Source organism: Canis lupus, chromosome 17 (assembly GCF_011100685.1).
Source record: "Canis lupus familiaris isolate Mischka breed German Shepherd chromosome 17, alternate assembly UU_Cfam_GSD_1.0, whole genome shotgun sequence".
In the NCBI taxonomy this organism is placed as follows: Eukaryota; Metazoa; Chordata; class Mammalia; order Carnivora; family Canidae; genus Canis; species Canis lupus.
The window spans coordinates 33,420,833-33,443,585 of NC_049238.1; the positions used below are offsets into that span (position 1 = coordinate 33,420,833).

Consider the following 22,753-nt stretch of genomic DNA (forward strand, 5'->3'; position numbering starts at 1 on the left):
ATCTATTCAATCCAGTCTTGCAGGATGATAAGGATTTAGGAGAGACTTTTCACAAGTATACAAAGATCAACTGGAAGTACATTACAGTGGTTATAAGCATAGGTTCTGAGATCAGACCGACTTATTTTTGGAACTGTAGCTCTGCCTCTTACCCTGTGTGTTTAGCCAAGTTTCCTAAGCTCCCTCAACTTTGGTTTCCTCTGTTATGAAATGGAACTAATGGTACCTACCACCAAAGTTCAAAGTCACTGTGAAGATTAAGAAATCACACAAGAATGTAGCAACAAAATACAGGCTAAGTAAATAATAATAATAGTAAAAATAATAATAACCACAACATTATCTAAAATTTATAGTCCATACTGGGGGTCAGGCTCTACTTTAAATGCATTCATGATTTACTCCTTGAATTGTAACAACTCTAGATGAAGTAGGTAGTTCTATTTTCATATTTTACACTTGAGGCAACTGAGATACAGAAAGCCCCCAAGTCCAAAGTCTTGACTTCCTCACCATCACAATGTCTCTTAAGACTATTATTTTTGGGGATCCCTGGGTGGCGCAGCGGTTTGGCGCCTGCCTTTGGCCCAGGGCGCGATCCTGGAGCCCCGGGATCGAATCCCACATCAGGCTCCAGGTGCATGGAGCCTGCTTCTCCCTCTGCCTGTGTCTCTGCCTCTCTCTCTCTCTCTGTGACTATCATAAATAAATAAATAAATAAACTTTAAAAAAAAAGACTATTATTTTTGCTAGTGAATAATAACATTAATTTGTATTTACTGATTTGTTCAAGAGAATTATTTTGGATAATGCGTATAGTATTTTTGAACCTCAGAAGTTTAGAAACCTAGCTTTAAATTTTATGTTAATTGAAACATACTTCAAAGACTATCAATGAAGGGTAATAAAAGGGAAGTTAATTGAAAAGTCTGAAGCTGTGATTGATCCCCTAGAGCGTTTGTTGGCTTTTCTTCCAAAAGCATTTAGGACTGGGGTTTGTCCTAATTAAGGAAACGAGCATCTTAGGAGCTATACCGTGGTCCCTCCATATGGCAGAGCAGGAGACCAGTATTATTTTAGCCTTGGTCCCCTAAATAATGTTTTCTTCTCTTTGGAGTCCCAGAATGCTTCCACAGCCTTAATGGTGGTTCCCCTTATATGAGACATAAGGAGAAAGATAGATAACAAGCCTTCCAGAAAAATGTTTTTCTTGAGGATAAATGACAATGTTCTGTTGTCTTTAGAATTTTCACTTTCCCTTTTCTAAGAATAAATAACCTCTCACATAATATTGTAAATCATGATCCCTGAGCTTTCTCACTCAAATTCTCGTGAAATATTAAGGAAAACAATCCTATCACATTAAGAAAAACCTAGTGAGATACTTTATACTTTGAAATGGAAAGCTAGTTTTTTTTTTTTTTTTTTTTTTTTTTTTTTTTTCTTTTTTTTTTTTTTTTATTGGTGTTCAATTTACTAACATACAGAATAACACCCAGTGCCCGTCACCCATTCACTCCCACCCCCCGCCCTCCTCCCCTTCTACCACCCCTAGTTCGTTTCCCAGAGTTAGCAGTCTTTACGTTCTGTCTCCCTTTCTGATATTTCCCACACATTTCTTCTCCCTTCCCTTATTTTCCCTTTCACTATTATTTATATTCCCCACATGAATGAGAACATATAATGTTTGTCCTTCTCCGACTGACTTACTTCACTCAGCATAATACCCTCCAGTTCCATCCACGTTGAAGCAAATGGTGGGTATTTGTCATTTCTAATAGCCGAGTAATATTCCATTGTATACATAAACCACATCTTCTTTATCCATTCATCTTTCGTTGGACACCGAGGCTCCTTCCACAGTTTGGCTATCGTGGCCATTGCTGCTAGAAACATCGGGGTGCAGGTGTCCCGGCGTTTCATTGCATTTGTATCTTTGGGGTAAATCCCCAACAGTGCAATTGCTGGGTCGTAGGGCAGGTCTATTGAATGAGAAAGGAGAGATCACTACCAACACCAAGGAAATACAAACGATTTTAAAAACATATTATGAACAGCTATACGCCAATAAATTAGGCAATCTATTTTTCTTGAATTCTATGAGGACTATAGTCATCCTTCATATCAAGTGGGTGCATTTAGCTACTGCTTCTTCCTATGCAGGTCCTAATTTCAAGTTTTCTGGGAATATATATAATTCATTTACAAGAGCCTTAAGATTGTTCATATCCACATCAGAGAGCAGTATAATAACGATGACCACCTATGGCAAGACCTTCTTTTATAAATTGCAAAGTATTAATGCTTTAATTTACTCTCTCAGGATCTAGATGATGGTTGAATTCATAATCTTATTCTATCCTCTGGGCAAACTTCATGCTGATTTATAAAGTGTGGAACTTTTAGCCAGTTCTGTTCTTTAGGATGTTATTAATCAAAATCTAGAAGGAGAAGGCTTTTAGATGAGGCAAGAACTCCTGGATTCTAGCTGTAACTCTGCCACTTCCAAGGTCATTAGCCTTGGATAAGTTTATATTTCTGACCCTCAGTCTTCTCAACTGCAAAATAAAAGCTTAAACAGATGATTTTCCATAGGCCATTTCCAGTTCCAAATTCTAGGGTTTTTAAGAGACGTTTAGTTTTATGTACTGAGCTTCATAAAATGAGAAAATTGGAAAGATACCCTGACTCATCAAAGGCATGTAAACATTAAATTTTAACTGTCCAGAACACAATAGCCACACATTATCAGTAACGATTATTTATTTTTTCATGCATATTTCCCTATGAACATTGCCCAGAATATATTTCCTATGTATACAGAATATATTATCCAGAAGGACACACATCAAAAATTGTGTTTATGGTGCATAAATTATAAAAGGAAACTACTTCTTAGCCTTTGCTCTCACCAATCTTTCCTTTTTAATTAATCAGGTTCTCAATCATTCAGTAAACATTCAATAAGCATTTTGTGAGCATGTACGTGCCATGTGATATAAACAGACATTCCACTATTTATATTTAATTCTCCCAGAAATCCTGAGGGACAGAAAACTGAACATTAAAGAAGTTATATCTGGTTAAGCAACAGAGTTGATAGGTAATGGCACCAGAATTTGAACTCAAATTTGTTGGCTCTGTGCCAAATATTTTTGTTTGCCTTTCAGATCCATTTGTTTTCCATTCTTTTCCACCTTGCCCCCATCAAGAATGCTGATCTATATGATCACATCAATGTGCCAATAGGGATGCCCAGAAAGAGATACTAGGGAAAATAGGGAGTGAGAATAGATGAGGCCAGATTATGTTCTTGCTTCCCTCTCTGCAGGTTCACCAAGAACTGGCTGGGTCCTTTCACCAGGCTCAGGGTTCCACTGAAGTTGGCCTACCCTACGCAATTCCCCTTTTCAGGTTTTGGTCACATTCCTTATGCTAATGGGTCTACTCTTGATGACAGGTCTGGGGAACTGCACTTCACTTAAGATTTCCTACATTCTGCCTTTGCCTTGGGAAATAGTCCCTTTTTAAGCCCTTCTCAGATTATTCTAATTAGAATGTACCTTCTCTTTCTTGCTGGGACCCTGAATAATATAGTCACCAAAACTCTTTCTGCCAAGCCATGCCATTTCACAAGTTAGAATGTAACAACCAACTGATTTAATCAAGTGTTTGAGACCAGATATCCCCTAATAGCGTCAACAAATGCTGGTATTTAAAAGACATTGTCATTGCTCTGTTCCTGCATTTCTTTCACTTAAAACTTAAAATGAAATCAACAAAGATACAGGATTGTATCTGATCACATGATCAGAATGATCAAAATTCTGTTACTGCCTCTGTATGTTTTGCATCAGAATGATTCAAACAAACAAGTCTAACCCACAGTGATACAAAGTAACTGACCTATAATCAACTCTTCCATTAGATGGAAATACCCTTGACATGCTAGCTCACCCTTCAAGACAGGGCCTAGGATTAAGTTTGAAAGAGAATTATAACATAGGAGAGACCATGTGACATCACAAAAAAAAAAAAAAAAGCACATCAACTCTTCATGTTGTTATTTATATTGCCTGGAAGTTGACATAACTTTAATTTTCTGTCTCTTCTATCTGAACAAAAAGTAGTGGGAGGAATTTCTGCTGATTCTACCAAATAGGCAGAATTCTAGGACTATTGGTGTTCTTACATCCTAGCTGAGGAAGATACCCACACACCAACCTCTTTGTTTGAGTCAATTAGATAATGAGTCATGAGCTATCAGAATTTCTCGGCATGAAGCAAGCAAGGACTGATTAATCTAAATGTTGCAGTAATGGAAAAGACATGCTTATACATTGAAAAGGAGGTCTGAAGACTGTGAATCACTAGCCTGGGGTCTATTAACCTGAGATTTTAAGTCTTGGTTTTTGGGAGTCTTTGAAACTACTGAAATATGTGAAAAAGCTTGTGTGCATGTGTTTTCGACTGGTGCAAGATTCCATGGCATTAGCCAGAGAGAGTCCATGGACTCTCAAAAAGACCTAAGAACCAAAGTTGATAGAGAAAAATGGGCACTGCGTCTGCTTCATTGACAAGACCATATTACACAGAGTAGTATACAAGATTACTTAGATAGTATTCTGATTCTATATACTCATCAGGCAATTTTCTGACTTTTGCTTTAATTTCCCATGTAGAGTTTTGGAAAGATACATATCTTAACTTTAATTATTGCTTTAGCCAAAAATCAGTTTCATGGATTTGAAATAGGTCTTTTATGTCTTTTTTCTCAAGCCTTGAATTTCCCTGAATAAGTTATTTACTGAATTTCCAGATGTATAGAGCTGGAGAACTGGACCCATGAACAAGGACAACCAAATATATCTCTGATGTCCTTGAGATCTTTCCTGACCACCAACATAACCCCACAACCATGTTAAACTCTCACTGCCACAGGTTTAACCTGGAGTTTTAATATGCCAATACTGAATATCAAAAAAGTTCATACGTTCTAGTACTTTCCTTCCTTTATATGTTTATTACTTTTTTCTCATCAGAGAACCAGCAGTGAGCAATTTAATGACTGTAAAATATTTTTTTTCATTTGAAAAATAGATGTCCTGAGGATATAATAAAGAATAACATTTGCTTAGAAGGAACAAGGTAATAATTGTTCCTTTCTGTCCAGATCAGTGGACTTCACTTTTTGTGCTATGAGGTAAGAGGTAATAGAGTTATTGATGTGATTTTTAAGAAGTTATATTTTTTCTATTATTATGTTCTCATGAAGGAGTGCTCTCTTCAAAGGAAATATGCTAGAATGAAATCCATTATGATGCTGTAATGAGTGTCCTTCACCAAATGCAGGATAGAGAATTAAACCTCTAACTCCAATGTTCATGCTGGGAAAGATTTTGTATCTCCAGTTCCCATCATGGAATGCTCAGAGTTATTTTAACACCATTACATCCAAAAGGCACTGCTAGCTCCCTCAGTAGCTCCCAAGTTTCTTTCAAACCCTCTCAAAATCATCACCCCTGCCTTCCAAGGCATTAACCCTCTGCTGGTCTCTATCATTCTTGAACTGCCTTTACCATTTGACACTAATAACTCCCTTCTTCAAAAACTCTATCTTTCTGGTCACTGTTTAACTACTGAGGATATTTTCTTTTTTTCTTGGTCTTCTCATACCTCTCCATTCATCCTCCCTCCTCTCCATTACTGACCATTCAGTGCCTCAGTCCTCCTCTTAAATGCTGCATTCTCTAAAGTTCCACTCTTGATAATTTTCTCATTGAGAAATCTTACCCACTACTTCTATAGTGGCAACACCCAGATCTGTGTCTTCATGCCAGGCCACTATTCTGAATATCTAGGTCCAGTGCATCTAAATATCAACCAGGCGTCCCTATACAGGTACTTCAGACTTACCTGTCCAAAATGGAAACCATCATCCTCCTCACCCCTCCCAAACTAGTTATCCCCTCTATGAGCCTTCCTTAGCTTAGCTTTTGTCTCTATTCACCCAGGCATTCAAATCAGCAGTGACTAACTCTCTAAGACCTTTACACGAGTGATAACATTTGAGTTTCATCCTCATGAATTACAGAAATGTATCAATTTGAGTGCCTGGGTGACTCAGCTGGTTAAGTGTTCAACTCTTGACTTTGGCTCAGGTCATGATCTCAGGGTTGTGAGATCAAGCCCTACATTGGGCACCACACTGAGCATGGAGCCTTTATAAGATCTCTCTCTCTCCCTCTCCCTCCCCCCCTTTTACCCTGCTCACTTGTGCATTCTCACTCTCTCTCTCTTTAAAAATAAAAATAAAAGTAAAAAAATTTTTTTGAAAATTTAAAAAAAGAAATGTACCAATTTGGAAAGAGCACAGCATTCCAAGAACGAGACAAGATTTTCAAAAAGTCATTGAGTTGAGCACTTTTCCTTATATGATCTTTCAAGTTCATAAAAAAAGGAAAGGACAAAGATAGGGGGGAAAGTCATTGAGTCATAAACAGCATGATGTGTTTAGAGAATGATAAGAAACTATATTGGGCTAGATTATAGAAAGCAAAGTAGAAATTGGCAGGAGATGAAATAGAAATAAACTGGGGTCAGATTGTAAAAGATCTTGTGTATCATGCTATGGCTTTGTACTTATTCTATAAGCAATAGGAGGTCTCCTACAATCCTCAGAGAATGGTCTTTTTTTAGCAATACCTTGTGGCCTTTACACTGACTCTAGTCTCTTCCAAATTCTCATCAGATCTGTCCTGAGCCATTTTTGAGAAACTCATAATTCCCAGAGAGGCATTCAATATTTGTTGCTCAAGATTCATAGAGGCTACAATATCATAGTACTACCCTTATAGTCTTCTTAATAAGGATATTATAGTGAGCATTTATTGTGTGTGTTAGCCATAATCTAGTCCCCCATCTTTTGGAAACAGAAAATCAATTTTCCTTTAAAGATCACCTCTCTTCTACGGAAGTCTGTGTGCTCTAATTGGCAGTGACTCTTTGTCCAGATTCTGCACCCTTTCCTCCCCCAACTGGGTCATTTCACCACTTTGACCAATGTAACACTCCAGGCTACCCATGGCTTAAAGCAAATGATAGGTCGAGATATTTTGTTTGTACTGTTAAAGATGCTATCTCTTTTATGGAATCATAATGGGAGAAGATGTTAGGAGTGTAACAACTGCAAACCAGCTTATCCCCACCAAGAGACTGAGGATAAAGACAATACAGAATAAAACATATGCAAGAGGTAGCCATAGCTGTGTTGTGAGTGCCATGGGGGATACAGTGCAGTAATTGCAAGGTCTCTGCCTTCATTAAGCTTAAAATATATCTGAGAAAACATAATAATGCTTACATTTATTTTAAATGTAATAATAAGAACAATACTTAAGAAAAAGAAGAAAATTGGGAAACTACCCTCTTCTAGTTACACTACAAGGAGTTGAGAAAATAAAACAGCAGTGTTCATCTCTTCTCTATTAAGAAAAGCAGGAAAGTCTGCCAGTCTGCCCAAACTTGAGGAAGACGAGTTTAAAGAAGTATTAAATTAGGAATTTAGGCTTTCCTTTATCTCTCAATAGCTCACATTCTTAAATATTAATGGGTAAAAATATTCTTACCCCTCACTCTGCCCCAGCTGTATTGTGAGCTATCTTATAATCATGTTTTTCTGTAGAAAGGAAGGGTATGGGCATACTAATTTTAAAACAGACTGACAGGCAACAGAAAGTTAGACTGAGAAATGCTCACATGATCTGAGTGCAATCCAGGGATGGTGATGGAAGAAAGATGCTTAAGAAAACTGCAGAATCAGGAGACAGGATGACTGAGTGAGACTGAAGAATGGAGAAAGAACTTAAGGGAATTTGGGCAGACCAGGGCAAAAAAACACCAGTAAGTAAAACTATCCAGGAATAGAGAAAGCACTTAGAGGAGACATATTATTAATATATTTTTTATCATGCTGAGAGGAATCAAAACAAGTGGAAGAAATGTAAAATGAAAGTTCCAAAGACCGTTGTTTTGAACTGAAACTAAGGAGTAGACCTGTGACCAAAGTACAGAGCTGAAGTTCAGAGGACTGTAACTACCTCATCCTGTAAAAGCCCAGCACTGTTTCTATCTGGCTCGTGCTGGATCTAGTAATGAGGCCATCTGCTTGTAATGCTTGCTCCATGTGTGGCTTTTGCCCAGAAATCTCCACGCCTTCCAGCAAAGTCATTTTTACACTGTACTTGACAGACAGAGCATGTGTTTGTGCTAAAAACACTGCAGGAGAGGGGTACTGGAAGGAATCAGAAAAGCCTTGACCTTGAAAGAAGACAGCCATGAGCTCTAAGGAAGTAGTATCAAAAAGCTAGAGGCAGTGGAATGCTGAGGAACCTACTAGAAGTAATTCCTGAGACTCCTATCATGCCATGGTAGGCAAGAACATCTGTTTGCACTTGCTTTGGGGGGAAGACAAAGCATGGTGGCCTTATTTATTTGATTTTAAATAGATTTATTTTCTTCAATATTAGCTAAAAGTAAAGCCAAAAAATGACTGAAAATCTTAGTGGGGACCCCACTGCCAATTACATAAAGCCCAGATTACTCATCATGATCCTTTACAATATGACCCCAACTTACTTTGCAATCAACCCCATTTCAAGCCATTGACTACCCCGCCCACTCACATTTTTGACAATCCACAAATGTGGCATACCCTTCAATGACTCCACACCATTTAAAGTATAGTTTGCACTGTCTGAATTATCATTTTCACCCTTTTCCAAGTGGATTATAATCCTGATGAAAGAAAAATATTTCTATCCAGTTTGCTACTTCCAAATAATAGACATTGTATTTAAATAACATTCATTATATTCATTTTCTGCTCAGCATCTTTCAGCAACTATTTTCAATCACATCAAACCAGATGTATTTTCTAGTCCATTTAAGACCTAACTGTTCTCCCACTTTTACCTCACAACCCTGACTGATTTTAGTACTGCTTTTCTAAATTAAGCAAATTGTTTTTGTTATACACACACACACACTCACACTCACACACACATACATGTTTGTTCCCTGACTGTCTTGCACAGAGGATGCTGGGCAGCGAGAATAGGAAGAGATCTGGCAAGTCTGAGGCGTAAATGAGGTCTAAGAAGCAACTATCTAAATGTAGCTGACAGAGAAACTAGAACCAGATCTCCAAGCAGTAGCCAGCAACAGAGAATAGGAAGACCGGAACAAGGCTTGGAAGGGATAAAACCTTTTGAGGTATCTACTACAAGCTCATGTAAGAAAAGGAGCTATGGAGGTTATCTTGTTTTTAAACAGGGAATAATGCCTCTGCCTCTGCAGAACTAGATTCCTAGTTCTTTTTTATTATTATTATTATTATTATTATTATTATTATTATTCCATTTTACTTAAATTAGAGTGTTATATTTGTTTCAGATGTGCAATATAGTGATTCAATAATTCTATACATTACTCAGCACTCATCATGATAAATGCATCCTTAATCCACCTTCACCTATTTCCCCCATACCCTCACCCACTTCCCCTCTGGTAAACATCAGTTGTCCTCTATAGTTAAGAGTGTTTTTTTGATTTGTCTATTTGTTCTTTGTTCATTTGTTTTGTTTCTTAAATCCCACATGAGTGAAATTGTATGGTATTTGTCTTTCCCTGACTGACTTATTTTGCTTAGCATTATACTCTCTAGATCCATCCATGTGGTTGCAAATGGCAAGATTTCAGTATTTTTTTATAGCTGATATTCCATCATACATGTGGAATATATATCTCCTATTCCTTATCCATTCTTCTATGGATGGACATTTGGGAGGCTTCCATAATTTGGCTATTGTAAATAATGTTGCTATAAACACAGGGGTGCATGTATCTTTTTGAATTAGTGTTTTTGTTTTCTTTGGGGAAATATCCAGTAGTGAAATTCTTGCATCATATGGTAATTCTATTCTTAATTTTTTGAAGAATGTCCATACTGTTCTCCACAGTGGTTGCACCAGTTTGCATTCCCACCAACAGTACAAGAGGGTTCCTTTTCCTAGACTCCTAGTTCTCATTCTCCCTGCCATTGCATGTGATGCCCAGAACTCACAATCTCTAGAAAATCCCAATTCCACTCTGATATTCTGTTATATCCTTTGCTCTCGTATCTTTGTCAGCTACTTCAATGTGTACATGTTTGCCTCCACAATGAGACTGTAGGTGATCAGAGAGCAATGACACTATCCCACATAAGTTTCTGACATATACTCTAATATATGGGACAGTTTGTGCTGAAACAATGCCTATTGACTGTATGAATGAGAGGCATTTTAGCCCCTACCACTCATGTCATAATTGTTCTGTGTATGAATTGAATAGGCAATATGTTCTTTACCTCTTTTGCTGTTGAGATATGTAATTTATTTTTTTTACATCCTCATATCATCCATGTTTTGTAAAGTTAAATGAAGTTCCCCTTTGTTCTACAGTACCTTGCTGTGTTTCATGTGAAGAACATTTGTCATCCTTCCAGGTCAGGAGTATTACATATTTGGATTGCACAATTTTGTTTTTTGTGAGTAACTGCTTCTTGGCTATTTGTCCAGTTTCATCATGGTGATAATCTGAGGAAGCACTTTGAAAAAGAAAAATTGTTCCTTATTTTTACATATTTCACATGTCCTGATTTTACATGCTTTGTAATATATTAATAGCATATTCAGTTATAGCTTTCCAGGAATTTTTTCTTAATGAAATTTTAATTTTATTAATTCCAAATCCACATAATTGGGACAGAATGGGTTGAACTGTGATTTTATTCAGTAATATCATTCTTCATGGTCAGATTATGCCTTCAAAGTCCCTCAAATCTTCCACCCTACAAATGGATATGTAAAATGCTGCAGAGACACTCTCTGTCATTGTCAAAGACAGTCACTGCTCTGCCCTCTGAGAGAAAATACTGTATTCACTTAGGTTAAGATCCTCTATGCCAGGAATGTATCTTTCATAATATCCTACAGTGAAGAATTTCTTTATCAAGGCAGGTTCATATTTTTAACCTGTAAATCTTCCTAAAGTGAAGAACTTTTATTACAGTGAAATGTCATTTCAGTTTAAGTTTTTTGGGTTTTTTTTTTTTTTTTTTTACTTTAAGAGGTACGTTATTTCTAGTGGCTTTTTCAAAATCTAATTTTTTAAAACAAGAGTTGGAGTCTCTAATTCCTTTAGAAATCTCATAACTGTTTGGTCTTCAATGCATTGTTTATATAGAAATAGACTTCAGAATTTCTACCATCTTCACTTCATGTAACTAGAATCTTATTCTAAAAACCAAAATAATGTAATTATGATAAGGGTCATTTTGCTTTTGCTTTCTTTTTTCCATTTGAAATCCCACAATGAATGTGGTTTAATTTTTTTTTCCCTAATCTGGACAAGGTAAAAAAAAAAAAAAAAAACATAATTTTTCTTTTCATTGGTTTTATTATATGGTACTGCCATCTATGGGTCCTACTCAGAGAATAATTTTGGCTTGAAGGAAAGAAATTTATAATTTGGAACCTGAAAAACTATCTAGTCCTTACTTCATAGTTATAAATATGAAATTCAAGACTTTAAGTGGCTAAATAACTTCAGTATAGGTACATGGCTAGTCAGTAACAGAGACTGAATTATTTTATTATTATTATTATATAATTTTTGCAAAAATACATGTGAACGAAATTGCTCTTTGATTTCTTTTTTACTCAGCCTTGGGAAGTTCTAGAGGTCAAAGTTATACTAGCTTCTGAAAATGAATTGGGAAATTTTTATCTTTTTTTATACTACACGGCAGTTTTAATGGTATTGGAAGTATACTTAATGTTATTCCAAAACCTCATTTTAGGCCACCAGCAGCTTCACAGGTACTTCCGGAAATTGTTACTGTATCCTGAATATGTTTGGGTTCTATGCAAAATGTTTTTTGTTGTTTTGTTTTACAGGTTTATTGAGGTATAACTGATAAAAAGGGAGCTGCACATACTTATGTACACAGTTTGATAAGCTTGGGATATATGCGTACACCTATGACAGCATCATCTATCAAGATAATAAATATATTCATCACTTCCAAAGGTTTGCATGCCTTTGGAGCTTTTTCATTTTGTTGTTTCTTTTCATTTTTTATTTTTTTCTGTGGTAAGCATGCTTTGCATGAGATCTACTCTCAACATATTTTTAAGTGCACATTCACTTCTTTCCTGACATCAATACTATTACTATTTCCCAATTGTGTTTAGTGTGATGACTCAGATGTTAACATTTCCAAAAATCATGTCATTTAACCACTACTGAGTATCGAACACTAGACGTGAAAGTCTATATGCAAAAAACTGAAATTGATAGTAGATTGACCCACACTCTCCCACCTACCTACTGATTCTCTCTGACCTATATTTGAATGATACTCTAAGTTCACTGTAAAACAAGGAAACTATGTGATAGATAACTATTTATTCAGGTAGAAATAATAATTGGGGTAAATTGAGGAAGTTATAGTAAAAAGTACATTATTTCCATTTGTATTTATTTTTAAGGAGATTCACAGTTATTTTAATGATCTTTTACAAGATACAAAGAGAATTTACTTCAAGAAATTTCTTTGCTGTGTTGACACCTACCTTAACTTATCCAAAGAATAGAACTTATCAGTCTCTCCAAAAAGGCTTATAATGAATGTCCATTGTAAATAGGAAAATAAATCTTTTCTCAGTTCTCCCCGTATAGAACGTACTTATTCTTATTTACTAATCAGTTTATAAGCAAGGTAGGAAATAACGTGAAACTGTTTGTTTCAAATAAATGTAACCATATTTTGCCAGAACTTAACTGAAAATTTCATAACAAAAATCATTATAATTAGCACTTAGAAGTGTTTACTATGTGTGCCAGGGAGTTCAAGCTCTCAAAACAACATTATAAATTTACTTTATAGAAAGTTCTGGGTTAGATGCTACAGGAATTACAAGTTAGAGTAATATCTAGTCATGGTCCTTCAAAATATTGTAGTTTCATGAAGAAATAGTTTTACAAACCACTGGAATACAAAGAAAATCTATGCACAAGAAAGACGCAAACTTGGACAAAATTATTGGAAGTGCTCTTGGACAAAATTATTGGAAGAGATATCCTTTGAGAATGAAATTTAAAAGCACAAGTAGCAGGATGCCTGGGTGGCTCAGCAGGTGAGAGCCTGCCTTCAGCCCAGGGTGTGATCCTGGGGTCCTGGGATCGAGTTCCACATCAGGCTCCCCACATGGAGCCTGTTTCTCCCTCTGCCTGTGTCTCTGCCTCTCTCTGTGTGTCTCTCATGAATAAATAAATAAATAATCTTTTAAAAATATAAATAAATAAATAAATAAATAAATGCACAGTTAGCATTTGAATAAAAGTTGAGGCCAGAAGTATATACCAGAAAGAAAAAAATAGCAGAGGAAAGATAAGTGGGAAACTTCAGATGTGTTCAAGTAAATTCAAGTTACCTATTTTGGCAAGAGCCTCAGTTAACATTAACTTTAAGAAGATAACTCCAAACAGTTGAATTAGAAACATACTGTGAAAAAACTCATAAATCAGTCAATTTGTGATGGACTTAGACACAGAAGGTAACTAGAAAGTTATATGAGCTCTGATCTGGAATGGTGACAAATAAGAAGCTAGAGGGATGAAGGAGACAATTTACAACTTTAAAAGTGGTTGGGATGGAATAAAGATATAAGCCAGAATGGTGGTTGTGAGAAAAAAACAAGTGGACAGTTATGGGAAACATTACAATGATGGAATACCCTGTGCCTTGGTATTCACTGACAAAATGTTAGAAGGAAAGCGAAGTCAAACACGTACCTCACAGGTTTGAGTCAGAATGACCTGGAAAAATGATGCTACCATTAAGAATAGGTAAGTCAGGAGGGGCACATCTAGATGGAAGACATGACAAGTTTCTAGTGACAATATTAGATTCCAAGTGGCAAAAAGTATTCAAATGGAATTCCCAGGAAGGCAGGTAGAAGTACAAATCTGGAAATCCAGGCTGGAGAAGGTCATTTGAATTATTTTCACATTGAAGAGATCACTAAAATCATAGAAGTAGCTGAAAATGGAATTGCTTAGCAATAAAAGGGCCAATGAAAGCATTTGAGAAATCCTTATTTCCAGGAAGATAGATATTTCAAGAAGGACATACAGAGGTCTTCAGATAGCCAAAAAGAGAACCAGAAAAAAATGCTATAGAACCAAAAAGAGGAACAAGTTTCAAGGAGGAAATTGTCAAATGCTTCAGGCCAGTGGAAGACCATACGGGCTTAGAATAAATTTCAGGTTATACTAGGAGATTATCAATGGTCTTTGACAGAAGATTTTTATTAGAGTGACCTTCCCCAAGATATAAATTTTCACCAACAGTGCCCTTTACCAACAGTGTTAGATTGCATTATTTGCTCTCCATTACTAATTTACTCCCCATTTTCACCATTCTTCTCAGTAGAAGGAATATGCTTCCAACCCAGTAACTTTGGGCTTGGCCTTATGAATTGTTTGAGCGAAAAGAATGTGAGCAGACTTATGCCATCTTTTACCAGAAGCGCAGACTGTGCTTGTGTGGTTAGGCTCTGATCCTGTTGTGTTCTGCCTTCCACCATGAGAATAGCACAACCTGGATAAGAGCTTCTCCTTCAGCCTGGGTCATGGAATGGGAAGATAGATGGAGCTCATCCCAGCTGACCCCAGCCAAGACAGCTCAGCCAACTTTCAGCCTTCTTGCAATATAGGTTAAAAAATAAATGCTTGTTCTTGCAAGCCACTGAGTTATTGTGATAATTTGTTACAACAACAAAAGGTAATATGCTACCTTTAGAAAACAGATAAGACTGTTTAAAATTTCTACAATCTTTGGAAATGTTGTTGTTCGAAGTTCCTTGAGGCATACAAATTAAAACTAATTTACACTAATCATTATCATAAACCTGCATCAATGTTTGAAAAACATTGCCTATTAGCCTTTGGTCATTAAGTAATTTGTAGACATATGTGAGCCTTTGTAAAGTCCTTCTAATAATGTGATATACAAGATATAAAGCATGCTTTCTTTTCATTTGTCTCCATGGGCTATTTAATAGCCATATAGCCACAGTCTCCCAGTACTTGGATTTACCATGGAAAGTACTTTTCTTCTCTGTTATTGTTGGCAAAAGCTGCATCATTCTGGTCTGTTCAGAACTCAACAATCTGTACTGCCAATTGTGCTATTACAGTGTCTCTTAAGATTTCCACCACTGTTCCTTTATTCTTGGTACTTCCTTTGTGATTTATGAGTTGTTTTATGGCATCGTAATGTGGCTCCTGACATATAGTTGCAACACACTAAATTACCCCAATTTCAATAAACAACTTAACATGTGAATGTATTTAAACATTTTTAAATGTGGTATTTTTCCCCTTGATTTGGCCGAAAAATCAATGGCATAAAAGTTTAAAAACACCCTGTCTTAGCTTATAATGTGCACAATGTTTCCTTTGCTTCTTCTATTTGTGATATTGCTGGAAACTAAAATTGTGTGTTTTTGAGGAAAGATAGTATATTGCTTTAGAACATAAGGATTTCTTTCATTTATCATCATAGTATATCCAAAATCATATGACTGCCTATGCTTATGTAAGTATACTTGTATGAAAATATTGATACTTGTATAAAATATTGATAATTCAGTCTTTAATTATGTTTCATATCAAATAATAAAGATGCAAAAGAGAGGTCAATATTGAAAAATGTACACTATTTCCCCCATAAATATTACTAGTCTACCCTATGTGATCAGAAGCACGTTGACGATAGTAATCTGCTACATTCGAAAAAGAATAAGATTGAAGACATGCCCCCAAATGTGCTACTATCTTGACTGCAAAAATCACATCTGTTACCACTGTTGACTCAGGCAGGAGGCAGAAAATGGCACAATGGGTGCAGCTGTAAAGTCCAGGAAAATACAAAGAGCCTAGTATGGAAACAGTGAAAAGATAAAAGAGATTTTTCAGAAATGAAAACTTACCAGCTTTCAAGACAAGGCAAACTAAGGAGGGAAGGCTCTTAGTGGGAAATACATCAGACTTACTTCAAGAAATATTTTTAATAAAAGGAAATCTGTATTCTTAGAAAATAGTACCTATCCATTTAAATGTTCTTTTCCTTGCTTTTATTATTTGAAGTGTTTAGTTCTCATTCCTCATTAAATAATAGTACTACTGGCCTAATTGTGTTCTCAAGAGTATATTTAATTACAGTTTCTACATTTAGTTATTTGGTTATTAAATCAATATACTATGACATCATGTTTCTATTGGAGCACACTCAAAAAAAGCATAATCCACTTGGCCCTTAGATTTTCCTTTTTTTCTCTGAAAACATTCTCTTTCTATACACATGGTAAAGTATGGCATTTCAATTCCACTGTAATTTCTTCCTTCAGCAATGAAGCACCCGTAAGATTGCCTTGAACTATGAGCCTACTCATTCTTTGAGCCTTCACAGAGAGGCAGTCCTGAGCTCTGAATCTCATAAGATTGAGTGGGTGTTGTACTTGAGCGTATACCTCAACTCAACATCCAAATCAGTTCTTAGTTCCATTGTGGAGGTTGAAAAAAATAGGAAAATTTTGACCTTAGAAGTTCATTTTCTCACATATTCCACATATGAGTAAAGCTAATGATTTATTTCTCCCTAGTTTTTTCTTTCCTTCAGGAAATCTTATAGTTCAGAAATCAGAAGAGACCAAACATTAAATTTGTTAATAGGAACTATAAAATATAACAATGCAATTTATTTTCTGGTATAGCTCTCCAATAAAATTTTGGAAGCCATGAACAATAACAACACCAAAAGTACTTCTCTTATAAAACTCACAAAGGACCTACTTCAGGAATTAGTAAGGTAAATAAGAGAACATGTTAAAGATACCAATCCATATCACGAGGTTAGGTAAAATTTTATTTATTAATTTCAGCACACCAGTGAAAATGCGTACTAGGGATCCCTGGGTGGCGCAGCGGTTTGGCGCCTGCCTTTGGCCCAGGGCGCGATCCTGGAGACCCGGGATCGAATCCCACGTCGGGCTCCCGGTGAATGAAGCCTGCTTCTCCCTCAGCCTGTGTCTCTGCCTCTCTCTCTCTCTCTCTCTGTATGACTATCATAAATTAAAAGAAAAAAAAAGAAAGAAAATGCGTACTAATAGACATAATATACATTTTCCCAGGACGTCTGAGTGGCTCAGTGGTTGAGCATCTGCCTTCAGCTCAGGGCGTGATCCCAGAGTTCTGGGATCAAGCCCCACCCCCCCCACCCCCGCATTGGGTTCCCTGCAGGGAGCCTGCTTCTCCCTCTGCCTCCTTTGTCTCTGCCTCTCTCTGTATATCTCTCATAAATAAATAAAATATTTTTTAAATGTACATTTTCCCCTCTCCTTAATGAGTTTAGATGTTTAAGCTCAAATATTAAGTATAATCATATTTAAATAATCAAATTATCAGTATGTAAAAATCAAATTGAAAAGGTTAATACTCAGAATTAGAGCAGCTTACATGACAGCTTACATTCTCATATCCTTTCTTCTACTTCTATTATTTCCTAAGATCCCCAATTTTTTTCTTGTAGGCATAGCTTCAGTGTTTATAAAAGTTTACATAAAATAATAATATTGCTTCTGAATAAAGACATATGTTATATTTTCAGATTCCTAAAGATACTGGTAAGTTCTAGGTTTATTTAACATCAATATTTTAATAAATGTATAAGCAAAGGACATACTTAAGCTTAACTGAAAGTCAACAAGGTAGCTTGTATATTAGGTGCTGTCATCACCACTTTACATATGAGAAATTGTAATTCAGTGAATTTTTCTTTTTAATCTTGCTTTAGGTTAAAATTAGTATGTTAAAGCGCCACCCAGGTTTGGCTCTTTTTGCCACATCACCCTTTCCTTCCATATCTGTTCTTTCCTTGGTTCCAGTGTCATCCCCCGACACTTCTCACTGCCTACCTCACCTCCACCCTCCAAACACATGACCATCAGGCCATATTAAACAGCCTTGTAGCTCTGAACATTTTCCCTCACTATTGTGGAATTTCTTACTCTGCTTATGTCTGCCTGAAAACTAAATAATTTTGGAAAAAAATCACAGCTCAGAAGTCACCATCTCTCAGGAGAGCTTCCATGAACTCCCTCTTATATTTTGCACCTACTACGCCACATTGTAATCTTCCTCCCACTTATCTCTTTATCCCTTCTCCTCCTTGTCCTGAGTCTCCCCCCAGATTGTGAGCAATTTGAGGACAGGGACTAAGATAATTCACCTCTGAATCCACAATATCTAACTGTTGAAGACATCACTGGCTCTAACTGAAATTTGTTAAATTAGGCCCTCAACTGTGGACAACAATCATTTAATAGCTATACTAGAGTCAACCTTAACAACCAGCTAGTGACTCAGTCCCATTTTGAAGCAGGGTCTATATAAATAGCAGGTGGATATAACAGAAGATGATGTTTCCAGAAGAAATAAAAGAATACATTACTTTGTATTCTTAATGATTTGATAATATTTTTTTAGTGAACTGTTCTCCATTCGTAAGTAAAAGAAAAATTTACAACCCCTTAAACTTTCCTAGTCTCACAAAATAAGAACGGTTTCATGAGTGGTCCTACTATCTAATAACTGTCAGAAAGTATTGCAGATCAGTTATTTCAAACAAAGAGCACTTTATTCCGTTTACAGTGTATACTTTTATATGGTAAGGAATCTTATTTATTTACGTGTTCATATTTGTACTAATTATCTATTGCTGTATAACAAATTACCCAAAATTTAGTGGCTTAAAAAAAAGTTTCTGAAGGTCAAGAGTCTAGGAACACCTGACCTGGGTGGATGTGGTCTCTCATTAGGTAGTAGTCAAGCTGTTGACTGAGGTTGTGGTCATCCCAAGTCTCAACTAGCACTGGAGGATTAATTTCCAAACTCATTTACAGGGTTGTTTGCAGGCTTCTCAGTTCCTCACTGGCAGTTAGCTGGGGGCTTCAGTTCCTTGCCATATGGGCCTCTTCACAAGGCTGCTGAAAACGGGACAGCTCCTGCCTCCTAGAGCAAGAGAAATGAGAAGGGAGGGAGAAAAGTGAGAGAGAGAGAGAGAGAAAGGGAGAAAGGGCAAAGAAAAGGGAGAAAGAGTAAAAAGAAAGAGAAGGGAATACTCAAGCTGGAAGCCATACTCCTTTTTATAACCTAATCTTTAAAGTGACATCCATAATTTCCACCATTTCCAGTTTGTTAGAACTGAGTAAATCCAATACATGACAAGTTTATCCTAGAGTATTCACCTAGAGGATACATTGTTTAAAGCTAGTTATATTTTAGAGATAAAGATATTTATGGCCAAGCTGGGCTTCCCGTTACACCTATTTGAATTTCATTTAGCCTAAAATTATTGCTATCATGCTTTATATTATTGAAACTTGAGTTCTAAGTTATTAGTTGATGCCTTTTTTAGACTAAGTCCCAAATTAATTTGTTTAGGAAGATTCTTAGTACTGACTCTAACAGCTTTGATGTAAATACAATTTTGTTTCATATGGTCTCGTAAATATTTAAAAATTTCTTTTACCTCAAACTTGGCTAAAGTATTAAGGATATGGCTCCATAATTAACTGGCAACAGAGACCAGCCAGCCACACTCCAAATATTGGCCAGGAAACACAATCTCCAAATGTTTGCACACAACATTTTAGCTCAGCTGAGAGAAACCAAATTTTCAGATGACTTACTAAAGTATATGGAGTCCAGTTGTTTCTCTAGACTCTAAAGCAGTATTTTTCAAGTATGGTATAGACCTCTTGTACTATCAAAGACTCCCAAGGTGATTATCCAAACACAAATTCTAGGAATCTACTTCCAAACTACTGCATCAGAATTTCTAAGAGGCAATAAAGATGGGAGAGATTCATAAATCTACACTTAAATGAATTACTCACAACCTTTGCTACATACGCCAGATCATTAAAGAATGATCATATTGGACCCCAAAAAAACCGTTTCTACTGAATTATATTCTATAATCAGTGCTATTTTCCAACATTGATTAATCTTATGAGAAATAAATCTATGAGACTCAGTATTTTGTATATTTAAGAATCTGTAGGAAAATTTTCTCAATGGTCTTAGTAGATTTAATTACCAAATGAATGACTTGATTCTATGTTATCATCATTATAAATCTTATCACTAATCTGTAGCCCACTTCTGGCCTGCACATAAAACTTCATAGCTTGAACTTGAACTTGTACTCTTTTCATTCCTGCCTTCATTTTACTTGGCTGGCTTTATATTCCTTTACCTTGCTTTCGCTAAAACAATTTTAATTTACTTAACCTTTCTATATTTTATGCTTCACTGTAAGTTTATTTAAAAACTTACTGGAACAAGGAGGATTAAATGATTTAAAGACATGACTATTTTGAATGAATGAATGAGAAAAGCATATATAATGTTTTTTTATTTTACCTTTCTAAACTCAGTTTTACTTATTCATGTAGTTGTTTAGTTATTTAGTTAGCTTTTACCAAGTCCCTGAGCCAAGGTCTAAGTTACTTACTTATTCCGAGCCTTCCTTGAGAAATGTTAGCTTGGAAGTACATTTACCATGTGGTTTCTGGTCTACATTATTTCCCTTTAAATTTGTACTGCTTTTCCTTATAATTTTACCAATTTATAGAATATTTAAGAATTATTTATGCTTTAATTTTAAAGATCTAGTTGGCTTTATTAAACAATTCATGAATCAGGCAGCATCCCATCTTGTAGAGGGTGCTGCCAAGGAATTGGGTTTTTGGAGGGTTGTGGGGGGTTTTTTTTGTTTTTTGTTTTTTGTTTTTTGTTTTTTGGTTTTTTTTTTTTGGCTTTTTAAAGATTTCATTTATTTTTGAAAGAGAGAGAGAGAGAGAAAGAACATGAGCTGGAGGGAGGGGCAGAGGGAGAAGGAGACTCCCCACTGAGCAGGGAATCCAATGCGGGACTGAATCCCAGGACTCCGCGATCATGGTCTGAGCTAAAGAGAGACACTTAACCAACTGAGCCACCCAGGTGCCCCAAGAAATTGTTTTTGAGTCACTCAAGATCCCATCACTTGAACACATCTATTATTTTTGTTTTGGTGTATTTCCTTCTAGTCACATTTTGTTAATCAATAGCACTTTTCAATTTTACTCAGCAAACATTTTCTGACTGCTGACCATGTGCCAGTTGGTATGGTATACACTGGAGTACAAAGATGCAGATAAAGTAATAGCCTTCAGCTCCCAGTCTAGCAAATCATGTCACATGTAAATAATTAATGCAATAGAATGTGACAAGTGTGAGGAGATCTATAGTCCTTCACAAACTGATAACCCTTAAGTTGGGACCTAAAAGATGAAGAGTTCTGTTGGTAACTGTTGGAGAGAAAGCATTCCACATTGACACGGTGTGATGACTTGAGGGGAGAAGTTACAGGGAATGAGACAAGAAGGGTGGACAGGTAGGGACCAGGACTGAAGAGTATTACATGCCAGGAAAAGGAATTTGGATATTCATTCTAGAGACAATTGCAAAACCAGAAAGAGGTCGAAGTGAAAGAATAACATGGTCAGATTTGCATTTCAGAAATCATTTTGGTAGCATTAGGAAAGACTATTTGGAAGAAGGGCTGACATTAAGATAAGCCATCTGGGAGGCCATGGCAATGGTGGCAAGAGACAGTCTGAACTGGGTCATAGTAGTAAAAGTGAAGAGTCAAGGGACAAAACTGAGAAATGTTTAAAGAGAATTAACATGACTCAGTGACTAGACAATAGTAACCATACAATAGGGCGCCAGGTGGGAGCGTGGTAGGAAAACTGAATCTTAAGTGATTTCAAAGTTTCTGGTGTAGGCTGCTGGAATGAAAACATTGCCATTAACTGAGAATGGAAACATCTGTTAGAAAGAGTAGAAACAGGATTGTGGGGGAAGGGTAGAGACTAGTGAGAAAATGAGAGTTGTCTGAAGCATCATCTTGTTTGAAGTGCTAGTGGAGCTCAGAGAGATGTCCTTTGTGGCTCTTGCATACATAGAGTTGGTAGAGATTTGGAGAAAGGAATTTGGGAGCATTCCCTAAACAGCTGGTAATTAAAACTAGCTAAGCCTTTGTTGAGGCTGATTTAATGTGTGCTGGAGGAGGAGGGAGGCAGAAAAACCTGATGGAAATGGATGAAGTGGTTAACAACAAGAAAACAGAGAACCAGCACAGATTGGAGCCAAGATTTGGCTGCAACTACAGAGACACACAAAGCCACAGGAGAGACTTTTTAATTCAAGATGAGAGAAAGGCTAGAGTATATTTTTAGTCCACAGAACAAGCACTTACAGAGCAGACAAAGATGAGAGATAGGAGAGAGGAATTAATCAGTGGAATAAGACACAAGGAGGGGAAGGAAAGGATGGGATCAAGAGACAAATGCAGAAATCACCCTGGAATTGGGGAGGAAATGCTTCTTGTAAGAAGAGAGGAAAGAAAGAGAAGATGGGTAGTGAAAGAATATTACAAGTGTGAGAAGGTTTAAGGATTTTCAAATCCATTAGTTTCTTGGTGCTCAGAAGATGATGTCATCTGCTGGTCATGGACAGGGTGGGCAAGATTCTCAGA

General features: G+C 36.4%; 1 long non-coding RNA gene across 17 annotated transcripts in view; it reads right to left on the bottom strand.

Annotated features, from left to right (window-relative positions):
• LOC102151150 overlaps positions 1–22,753 on the bottom strand; it is a 653,134-nt gene that overhangs the window by 398,037 nt on the left and 232,344 nt on the right. For 14 of the 17 annotated variants that reach the window (XR_005372361.1, XR_005372355.1, XR_005372358.1 and 11 more), the window contains one exon: positions 10,506–10,648. The exons of 1 other annotated variant lie outside the window; for it this stretch is intronic. This is a non-coding gene — a long non-coding RNA (uncharacterized LOC102151150). Of the gene's footprint in view, positions 1–10,505; positions 10,649–18,961; positions 19,180–22,753 lie in introns of all 17 variants that reach the window. 2 more of the 17 variants (XR_005372354.1, XR_005372364.1) reach the window with 2 other exon arrangements.